This window comes from Corvus kubaryi, unplaced genomic scaffold (assembly GCF_017639235.1).
Source record: "Corvus kubaryi isolate FWS band 111438036 unplaced genomic scaffold, C.kubaryi_AGA036_p1.0 37395, whole genome shotgun sequence".
Classification (NCBI taxonomy): domain Eukaryota; kingdom Metazoa; phylum Chordata; class Aves; order Passeriformes; family Corvidae; genus Corvus; species Corvus kubaryi.
This window is the reverse complement of record NW_024581134.1, coordinates 5,043,660-5,053,898: the sequence shown is the minus strand read 5'-3', so window position 1 is coordinate 5,053,898 and position 10,239 is coordinate 5,043,660. Positions and strand designations below refer to the sequence as shown.

General features: G+C 50.1%; 1 long non-coding RNA gene across 1 annotated transcript in view; it reads right to left on the bottom strand.

Moving 5' to 3' along the window:
* LOC121670217 overlaps nucleotides 1–5,354 on the bottom strand; it is a 7,883-nt gene extending 2,529 nt beyond the window's left edge. The window contains exon 1 of the long non-coding RNA XR_006018072.1: nucleotides 3,635–5,354. This is a non-coding gene — a long non-coding RNA (uncharacterized LOC121670217). The remainder of the gene's footprint in view (nucleotides 1–3,634) is intronic.
* Nucleotides 5,355–10,239: the final 4,885 nt, after the last annotated feature.

Here is a 10,239-nt window from a genome sequence, read left to right as displayed (position 1 = left end):
CAGATGAGGACTTTTGCTCCAAACGGGAAAGGAGAAAACCTCAGTCCCTAGAGATGCTCCCAGAGATAGTCCTAACGATGAAGATGATGAAGACCCTTTGCTCCCAGGGAAGGAGAAGGGCCTCTGTTTTTGTTTCTGAACGGCTCAACCTTAAAATTGTACCCCAAAAAACTTCAAGAGTGGACCCTCGAAAGCAGTTGCGGGAAAAGCTGCAAGTCGGGGGGAAAGGACTCACACGCAGGCAGAGAGACTCCTCTTCCTAAATGGACTGAACAATATTTGGAAGTGGGCGGCTGTCTCGTTGTGATAATGTTTTCATAGCATGAGCAAGAAGAGACTTCTCTTTCTAAATGGACTGAACAAGGTTATTATGGAAGTGGTAAACAGACTGAACATCTTAAGGGTTGTCTTTTCACATTGTCAGTGGGAGAAGGGAGGAAGGTGTGGGGAGGAGGAGAGTTCTGAAGGTGGTATAATTTTTTTGTTCTTCTTTTAGGTCTGTTAATAAACTTCTTTATATTCTTTCAAGTTTGGTGCCTGTTTTGCATTTCTCCTAATTCTTATCTCACAGCAGATAAACAGTAATGAGTATTTTGGACCAAACCACTACACTAAATTGGTGTTTCCGCCCGGTTACAAACTGAACCCACGACACACGGGGTATGCAGTTCTCATTTTATTCTTAAGGCTTGAGTTAGTTGCTGTAAAACTTTGGATGTAAAGTGTGTCTGTCTTAGTAATCATTCCATACCTAGGAATAATTTGTTCTAAGAGGGTTTTACATTCTACATTGGCTGTGGTTCTGACACTGGGAACAGCTTCCACCCAATGGGGAAGATGGTCTGTTATTACTAACAAGAATTTCCACCTCTGCACGTGGGGGAGTTCAGTAAAGTCCACTTGGATACTTTGATACTTTGCAATGGTCGGAGAGCCAACTCACGACCTCCTGAAGTTGTTTTTCTCATCACCTTCTTATTTACTTTTTGGCAAACCATACATCTTTCAGTTATTTGTTTAGCCAACCCATAGATTCCAATGCACCCATAATTCCTTAGAAAGTGATCACACAAAGCCTTAGTACCCCAATGAGTTTTTTGATGCACGTTTTCTAATATTTTTCTGGTGAGTGACTTATGAAGTAACTGCCTTCCGTCAGGAAGTTTCCATTTTCCACATTCGTCTGACTTTCCCCCCCTTCTTACTTCATTCTTTTTCCTCTGTTTCACTGAATTTTGGAGTCTCCAATGTTTCGCTCTTCAAGGTCAAAATTAACACAACCCTTTTTATCCCATTCTCTGCAGCATCCTCAGCCCCCCGATCTGCCAAACTCCCTCCTCCCATCTCTGAGGCCATCCCCCTGCTGTCCCCCCCTATGTACCACAGCTCTCTCTTCAGGCACTTCCAATGCCTCTAAAACCTCCAAAACAAGTCTCCCATGCATCAGCCCCTTTCCCTCTGAACCAAGCAATCCCCTTTCTTCCCAGATTTTCCCAAAGGCGTGCACCCCTCCAAAAGCATAACTTGAATCAGTAGATGTATTTCCCTTCTTGTGTGCTAAATCTTCCAGTGTGCATAGTCCCCCCATCAACTAAAGCATACCCTGACATTCTTTTTCCTTGGATGCATCTGCAAGAACCGTCTACAGATATTATTTCCTTCTGCAAGGGCTCGTTCCTCGAGATGGAACTTTGGTGTTTTGCTTCTCCTTTCAGAGGAGCAGCAGCAGCGGTCGCTGCCAGGGGAACGGTGCAGGCGAGGGAGGGAGGGGGGGTAGGAGGTGGGAATCCTCTCGGAGGCCGATTCCTCCAGGAGCGGGGGAGCAAAGGCGGAGGCTGCTGCCGGCACCGCCAAGGGCACCAGCGCTTGGGGCCGGTACCAGAGGCTGGCGTGGAGCCTCTGCACGGGGCCGCAGCAGCCACGGCAACAGGAGGCCGAGCTGCCGGCGGGCCCAGCGCGGCCCGCGGGGCCGAAGCCGGGTTCAATGGAGCCGCGGCAGAGAACGCAGCGGGGGCAGGGGCTGCTGGAACGGCCGCGGACAGCGGGACTGGGGCCGGGACTGGGGCTGCCAGCGGGGCCGGGGCGGGCCCCAAAAGCGGCGGGCTGGGCTACCGCTGGAGCCGCAGGGGCTGGAGGGGGCGGCGGGAGCAGCGGGGCTACCGGCAGAGCCGCCGCCGCCGGGACAAGCGGTGGAGCCGCGGGCGGTGCCTGAGAGCCGGCACAGGCGGGACCTCGGGCTCCGGGAGCGGCGCTGCGGCTGCGAGGGCGCCACAGGAGCCTGGGCTTGGGGCGAGGCAGGCGGGAATGGAGGGGGCGATGCTGCCAGGGGCTCCCAGCCCTTCTCTTTCTTGCTTTCCCTTTGCTCCTTTCCTTGGGTCTCGGACAACTTTAAAATTCTTATCCCCTTAGACTCTGTTTCCCACCGAACATGAAGCGTACTTGCTTTCTTCTATGTTAACGAGTTCTTTTGAATTTACAAATCCTTGTAAAGCCTGACAGACCCAGACTTCAAGAGCCATGTCTGGGCCAGAAGACACGGTCGGATCTTATTTCCTTCTCGGCCAAACCAAACATACAAAACTGGATCATTTTGACTTTACTCTTCTCCTTTGTACTTGGGTTTGTATTCCAGTTAGCCAGCATAACTCCCCAAGGGCTTTCCTGGGGTATTTCCGCTGGCACGCCTCTATTCCCTTTTTTATTCCCTGACTCTTGCTTACTAGTTTTATGTCCCATTTTCTCAGAATCTTATCTATCTTCCCCAGGCCTTTGTTTCCCACCTTTTTAATAAAAACCAACTAAACAACTATTCAAACCTCACCACCTCTTTCCCCTTTCTTCTCCTAGAATACAAAAGTTCCCTCCTCTTAATAAAATATGCCTCCTTCCAGAAAATGAAGTTATATTTCAAGGTTTAACATTTCTATCACATACATTCTCATTCATTCCCACTCCCTCCTTTTTATTGTTCCAACTTCCCTTTCTCAAGCGCTATCAGTCACAACCACACAAGGCTTAGGTACCTTTTAATTTCAAATTGTTGGCCAATGCTCACCCCTGGGCCCAAAATTCCAGGTTTCTTGAAGTAATCCTCAATTTGACAGAATTAAGCCTGGATTTCTTGAATTTTTATTTATTTATTTATTTTTAAACTCTCAATCCAGCAGCCTCAAAACCCAAATGTCTCGGATTTGTCCTCAATTTGGCAGAATTAAGCCTGGATTTCTTGAAATTTTTTTAAACTCTCAATCCAGCAGTCTCAAAACCCAAATGTTTCGGAACTAACCCTCCATTTAGCAGAATTAAGGCCGGATGTCTCGAATTTTTGAACCCTCAATCCGGCAGTCTTTTAAACCCTAAATTTCTCGGATCCCATACTAGGAAATTCTTGACTCCCTCCCTTCAAGGAGTCCAATCCCTTCCCTGAAAGCCCGTCCCAGTTAACCCAGGACTTCTCTCACTCCTTTTATCTTTGGCTTCGCCTCTTTACTGACTGCTTCCCTCGCGGCAGAGCAGAGCCGCAGCCTCAGAGGCTCCACACTCGCTTCGCAGCTCTGGGGTAACCAGCCCGCGTCTCATGCACACACTTTCATCCCCCTTATCCCCCCAAAAAGAGGAAAGAAAAAATACTCACCTTTCTCGGAGTCTTGGTGCACAAGATTTTACGTGTTTAATTACCGCGGTTCCTCAGGGAGCCTTTTCTTTCCTTTCTTGTTGCTTTGTCTCCTCTCTTGCGCTCCGGGTGTTTGACTGCAAACCCCCCTGACCCCGCCGGGAAGCACAAAGCGAGGCCGCCAAAAGCGGGCAGGGGCACCCCCCTGCTCTGGGTTCCCCGGGAGATCCCAGAGCTGAGCCTTTATCCCCGTACGGGCACCAAATTGTGAAACACGAGGTTTGCTATTTGTAAAATTTGAAGGAAAGTTTAAGAAAAGGGACAATTAGGAGACAACAGCACAAAGGGCGCTACGGCCGGGTGCTCCGGCAGAGAGCCAAAGGCGCACCTGTACAGCCAAAAGATCGGCTTTAAAAGTACATCGCTTATTTTTATTCATCACCATCATGCATCATTCATTAAGTCTTTGGAGTTGCTGAGTATCATCTTATCAGTCTTATCGTTTTCCTTGGCTCCATTCCCTCTGGTTTCGGGTTCTTTTCTTCGGATAAGATTTTCCAGGAATGTGAAGACCCCCCCCCATCCTTCCCAAACGGAGCACCCAAACTACAGACATTCTACAGCGTTACATTACAGAACCCAGGCAAAGCTTTTCTCACATTAAGGACCATGAAAAAACCAACATCACAATCCATTCCTAACAATGATGGAACGTGCAAAAAGCCAACATCACAATCCCGTTCAGAACAGAGGGATCAGCGGTGCTGCGGCCCGCCCGCGGAGGGATCAGCGGTTATGCGCATGCGCAGGCGGAGTGATCCACCAGGAGGGACTATTTGTGATGCGGTCATGCCCGCGGAGGAATAACGGGTGATGCGTCCCGGCGCGGAGTGATCCGCGAGAGGGACTATTTGTGATGCGGTCCTGCCCGCGGAGGGATCAGCGGTGATGCGTCCCCGCCCGCGCATGCGCACTGATCCGCGCACCCGCAGCCATCTGCGCACGCGCGAGGATCCGCGCACGCGCAGCTGCCAAACCGAGCTTCACTTTGTAGAATTTGAAGGAAAGTTGAAGAAAAGGGACCGTTTAATAAAAGTTTAAGGAAATCAGGAGGCAGCAGCACAAAGGGCGCTACGGCCGGGTGCTTCGCACAGAGACAAAGGCGCACCTGTACAGCCAAAAGATCGCCTTTAACAGCGAGCTCCCGCAGCCAGCTCACAATCCCAGCCCGCCTTCCCGGGCAGGGTTTCTTTCGGACCAGGGCTGCATTTCCATCCCCCGCTCTGGGAGTCACCAGGTGCATTAGGAGCGAGCCGATCCCGCTCCCTGAGACACAAGGGCTTGCTCGAGGAGACTGTTCCTGTTCCTCTGTTCCAGCCACTCTGCTCTCCCCAAAACACCATTTCCTCGGAGCTCCTCTGAAACTGCATTTCCATGGACCCAGGGCTCCAGAAGCTGCAGAGTCGTGCAATGGGGTTTTTTTGGGAAGGGACCTTAAGCTCTTGTCACGAGAATTCCAGGGCTCTAAGAACCACAGAACGATTTGGGCTTGGAAGGACCTTAAAGCTCATCCAGTGCCAGCGCTGCCACGGGCAGGGACACCTCCCACTGTCCCGGGCTGCTCCCAGCCCCAATGTCCAGCCTGGCCTGGAACATTCCAGGGGATCCAGGAGCAAATCCCCCCTCTCTGGGCAGACAGAATGAGCTAAACCTGGCTATTCCTGAGGGAGTGATGGCAGCACAGCCGCGTCCTGCATCCCCAGTTCCCACTGGGACTCTCCATGTCCTTCCTGCTATGGGATCCAGGAGCTGCAGTAGGATTTTTGTGTTTGGTGCTGCATTCCCAGCACAGCAGAACCTGTCACCCTCGGAAACACGGCCAGCGTGACAAGTTTTTGCTCCCTTTCTGCTTTGTTTTTGCTGTGTTTTGTTTCTCTCGACAGCTGTTTTATAACTTCTGTGTTGCTGTTTAGACATCAAGCTTTGGGGCTGAGGTTTTTTTATTCCCAAGTGCTTGCTGGGAGTAAAAATACACTTCACATCTGCAGTGTGTGCACGTAGCTTGGGCTGTGGATTCACAATTCTGGGGCACAAAAAAGTCCCTTCACACCTGTGCTGGTGGTGGTGTCCCCTGTGAGAAGTTTGGTGGCTGCCTCAAACATCAGCTTTTCAGGCTTGATAGAATCCATTTTCCGTTTTACCATCATGCCTTTCCCGCATGGTTTTTTTTACCGTTCCCTTTTTGCTTTCATTTAATTTCGGGTGCATAAACTTTTTATTTGGTCTTTCTTTTTTTTTTTTTTTTTTTTTTTTCCTTTTTAAGTAACGATTTTAGACCACATCTCTGCAGAGCAGTGTGACAAGCCCTTGAGGTCAGACTCTGATTCCAAATTCAGCATCTGCCTTGACAGCAGAGCTGTGCTATGGGCAATGTTAGGGTGGTTTTCTTCCCTTCCAGTTGACTGGACAATTTAAGTAGTAGCTGTGAATTTGTACCATGTCTGCTTGGTCATGAAGGAAAACTGCTGATCAGGTGAGATTGGGTTGCCCCATTAAACACATCTCTAAAATAATTTTTTTAAGGAGAGTTGGAGAGCTGTAGACACACACACAGAGGTGCAGGGAAAAGAGACACGAAGAAGGATTTTCCAGCATTTTTTACTTAACCCTCATTTCATGCACGGACAGCCCTGACACCCTTTGTCCCTGCAGATGTTGGGAATGAGATGGTGCAGGCATCGGCCAGGTGAGGGAGCAGCCAGGACACGTTTGCCTTTATTCTCTCAGGATTGTGCCCGTTTTTCAGGCAGCTTTTCCCACAGTTCCAGATTGGATGCTCTTTATCTTTCCTACACGATCTCTGGGCTTGAATATTGACCATCTCCCACTGCAACAACAGAGCCCTCAGACCTTGTGCTGCAGCCTGTTTTTAAGTGGAAGCTTCAACTGCAGCGGGTGCTTCTAAAAGCAGGAAGTTTCTGCAGCCTGGCTCATTCGACACAGAGGGAGATGCAGATTATTGGTCTCCAAACCACAGCCCTCCCGTTTGTCTCACACAAACACAGCCCAGTGTGCCAAAGCCTGTGGTCTGCCTAAACTTGCACAGTCCTGTTCCTTTAGGATAAATGAAGCTGGCAGGATCGTGCAGGAGAGGCCTGTGCCAGTCTAAAGTACAGCTGCTGCTCCATATTCCTAGGAGTGAGTTCCTAGGATGGTCACAGGTCTAACCCCCAGCTCCTTGGGTTTGTCATTAGCAGCCCTTTGCCCTCCTGGCTTTGCTGCACTGGTTAATTTAAAAGTGCAGGGGTTGAACTGTTTGCATGGGCTTTTTTCTTTAAATATTTGCAGTATATTCTAAATATTTCACAACAGGAGGAAAGGACAGAGAGGTGACTCAAGAATGGAAATGAGCTTTGAATGTGTGTCTGTATATCTTCCCCTTTTTTTGTAACTCCTTTTGTAAGACACAAATTCTGGTGCCTGGACCATATCCCATCTGCAATTGTGTTCTGCCGCCTCAGGTTCTCATCTGACATCCTTGCTATTCTTCTATCTCATGTTCTTCACCAAAAAAAAGGGAGGAAAACCAAATAAGGATAAAACCAGACGACACTGAATGAGCTATGGCTGCACTTCTGCCAGAACAATGATCTTCATTAAGAGTGCCAAGATTGCTACAGACTTCTTATCCAATACTCTCCTAACCTATGGAATGGATACAGTGGAGTTGGTCCTATTGAGTAGAGTACTCTAGGTCATTTTTATTTATGGCTTGCTTAGTCCTTTATTGCTGACTGCCCTGTCTACCTGGGGATTCACAAGTGTCCTGCTGTCCCTTTTCCCTCAGCTGTGGCACAGGGCTGTCCTAAATCGCTGTGGGTGCTCAGGTTACTGTGTTCCTGCCACCACGCACTGTGACATTCCTGCTCCACACTTTTTTACCCCTAGGAGGTGACAGGAGAGCTTTTGAAATTAAAGCCTTGTCCTGATGAATGAACCCATTTCCCAGGGAAAGCAGGAGGTGCTGCAAGGGCTGGGTTGTGGGCTGCAGCTGGGAAGAGCTTTCCTTTCTGAGTCAGCATCGAGGAATTTAACCTTTGCCTTTGGAGAAAGCAGCACAGCATGAAGTAGAACAGGGAGAAGGAAATGGATTAATTTCAGAACAGTTAAATAGTTACAGCTCGTGTGGATCCAGAGAAGCCCTTCCTTATCTCCTCACCCAGAGTCCCTCTAAGGTGAGTGTTTGTTCACCTGCTGTCACTTGTGCTTCTGGCTTGGCAGTTGGAAGTGGCTCTGGCCAGCTGTGCTTCATGCAGGTGATCCCAGCTCCTGAGGAGAGGCTGGATTCAGGACCAGGTTAGGATTTTACTCTCGGGCCTTGGTGAAGGCTTTATTCACACTGACACTTTCAGGTGTCCCTGTCCACAGCTGACATTGTAAGTGCCATCCAGGGGCTCTGGGTTACAAGGTCTCACCTGATGATTCTGAGGTCAGGTCTGGGTTGCTACATCACAGGAGGGACCCCTGGGTACACCCCAGATTTACTCTGCAGTCAACACTGAGACTGTTACTGGACCTAATTTAATTTGAAACCTGAATGTAGATTTATAGCAATAGATAAAAAACTACAGTGACACACACTGACAAACTAAGGTGGTATTTCCTGGTGACCACCTCACAGGTGATTTCATGTCACCTGTCAGTTTGCTCCCACTTGTGTATTTCAGCATTTATTGCTGTTGGGATTGATACCTTTCAGATGTCTTGGAGGCCCATCCAGGCTTTCCTGAGCTTTCTGACAAGTCTTGCAGCAGGAGACTCCCACCCTTCTGCCTCAGGGTGTGAGCAGTTCATTAGTCTGGCTCTCTAGGTACATTTCTGTTGACTTTCTAGTCAGTGCATGCTCATTTGACTCAGAGAACCATTTAGGTTGGAAAAGACCTCTGAGACCATTGAATCTGATCTTTGACCAATCACCACCTTATCAGTGAGACCAGAGCACAGAGTGCCAGTCATTCCTTGAACACCTCCAGGGATGATGACTCTACACCTTCCTGGGCAGCCCATTGCAATGTTTAACAACCTTTTCCATGAGAAATTCTTCCTGATGTTCAGCCTGAACCTCCCCTGTCACAACCAGAGCCTGTTTCCTCTTATCCTGTCCCTGTTCCCTGGGAGCAGAGCCTGACCCCCCCGGCTGCCCCCTCCTGTCAGGGAGTTGTGCAGAGCCACAAGGTCCCCCCTGAGCCTCCTTTGCTCCAAGCTGAGCCCCTTTCCCAGCTCCCTTAGCTGCTTCTCACATGACTGACTCTCCAGACCCTTCCCCAGCTCTGTTGCCCTTCCCTGGACCCTCTCCAGCACCTTTCTGTCAGCAGAGAACTGATTTTGTCATCACCACTTTCTCAGCGGTGTCTGTACATTTTTGTGAGCATGGCAAAAAACCAACGCTGTCAGCAACAGAAAGGCCTATCCTATGGGCAAAAGACAAAAGCCCATGAGCTCCTTTTTCACCCAGTAGAGTCCATTGCACTGTGCTATTGTCGCCCAGTGCACAGCCCACTGCACTGCGTTAGAGGCTGCACGTATGTTGGGGCAGGTGATTTTGGACTGCACCCACCAACGTGCTACGAGGGCATGGAGTCCCAGGGCAACAGGGAATGGCTTTGACCTGGCAGAGGGCAGGGTCAGGGCTGCCTCCAGCCCTGGGGTCCCCTGCCCAGGGAGGACATGGAGCTGTTGGAGAGATCCCAAAGGAGGCACCAAGATGATCAGAGGGATGGAGCGATTCTGCTATGAGGAAAGGCTGAGAGAATTGGGATTATTCAACCTGGAAAAAGGAAGGCTTTGCGGTCTTCAGTACCTAAAGGGAACCTACAGGAAAGATGGAGAGAGACAAGGGCCTGGAAGTGGCAGGACAAGGGCAAATGGATTCCAACTGAAAAAGAGTAGGTTTAAATGAGGTATTAGGAAAAAATTCTTCCCTGTGAGAGTGACGAGGCCCTGGCACAGGTTGCCCAGAGAAGCTGTGGGTGGCCCTGGATCCCTGGCAGTGTCCGCCAGGCTGGACGAGGCTGGGAGCACCCTGGGATAGTGGAAGGTGTCCCGCCCATGGCAGGGGATGGAACGGGATGATCTTGAAGGTCCCTTTCAACCAAAACCATTCCTTGATTCTATGAAACCATGCTGCTGAAAGGTGTATCCCTTCAAACAGTTGTTTTGTCCCCAGTTGTCTTGAGAAGTATTTATGTAGGTCACTTAAAAATATCCCGGGTTTTGTCTCGTCCTTTACTGTCGACACTTGGCCTGCCCCAGGCCTATGGCTCAGCTGTGAGGTGCCTGCCCTTCATCTGAAGGATTCCCACCAGCCGACACACGTTTAGACACCACTTACGGGTGATTTTCCCTCAGATAAGGTGCGGAACCGTTAATTTGGTGCTCAGGAATCGGGCCCCGCGCACTCCCGACTCCCTCAGGGACCGGCGGCTGCGTGTGGGACGTGACCGGGGCCGGCGCCGCAGCCCCGCCTCCGAGGGACGGGATGTCCGCTGATGGACAGGAGACTCGACCAATAGAAACGGAGGGCGGACAGCACAAACCAATCGCTGATGAGGGGGGCGGGGCGAGGC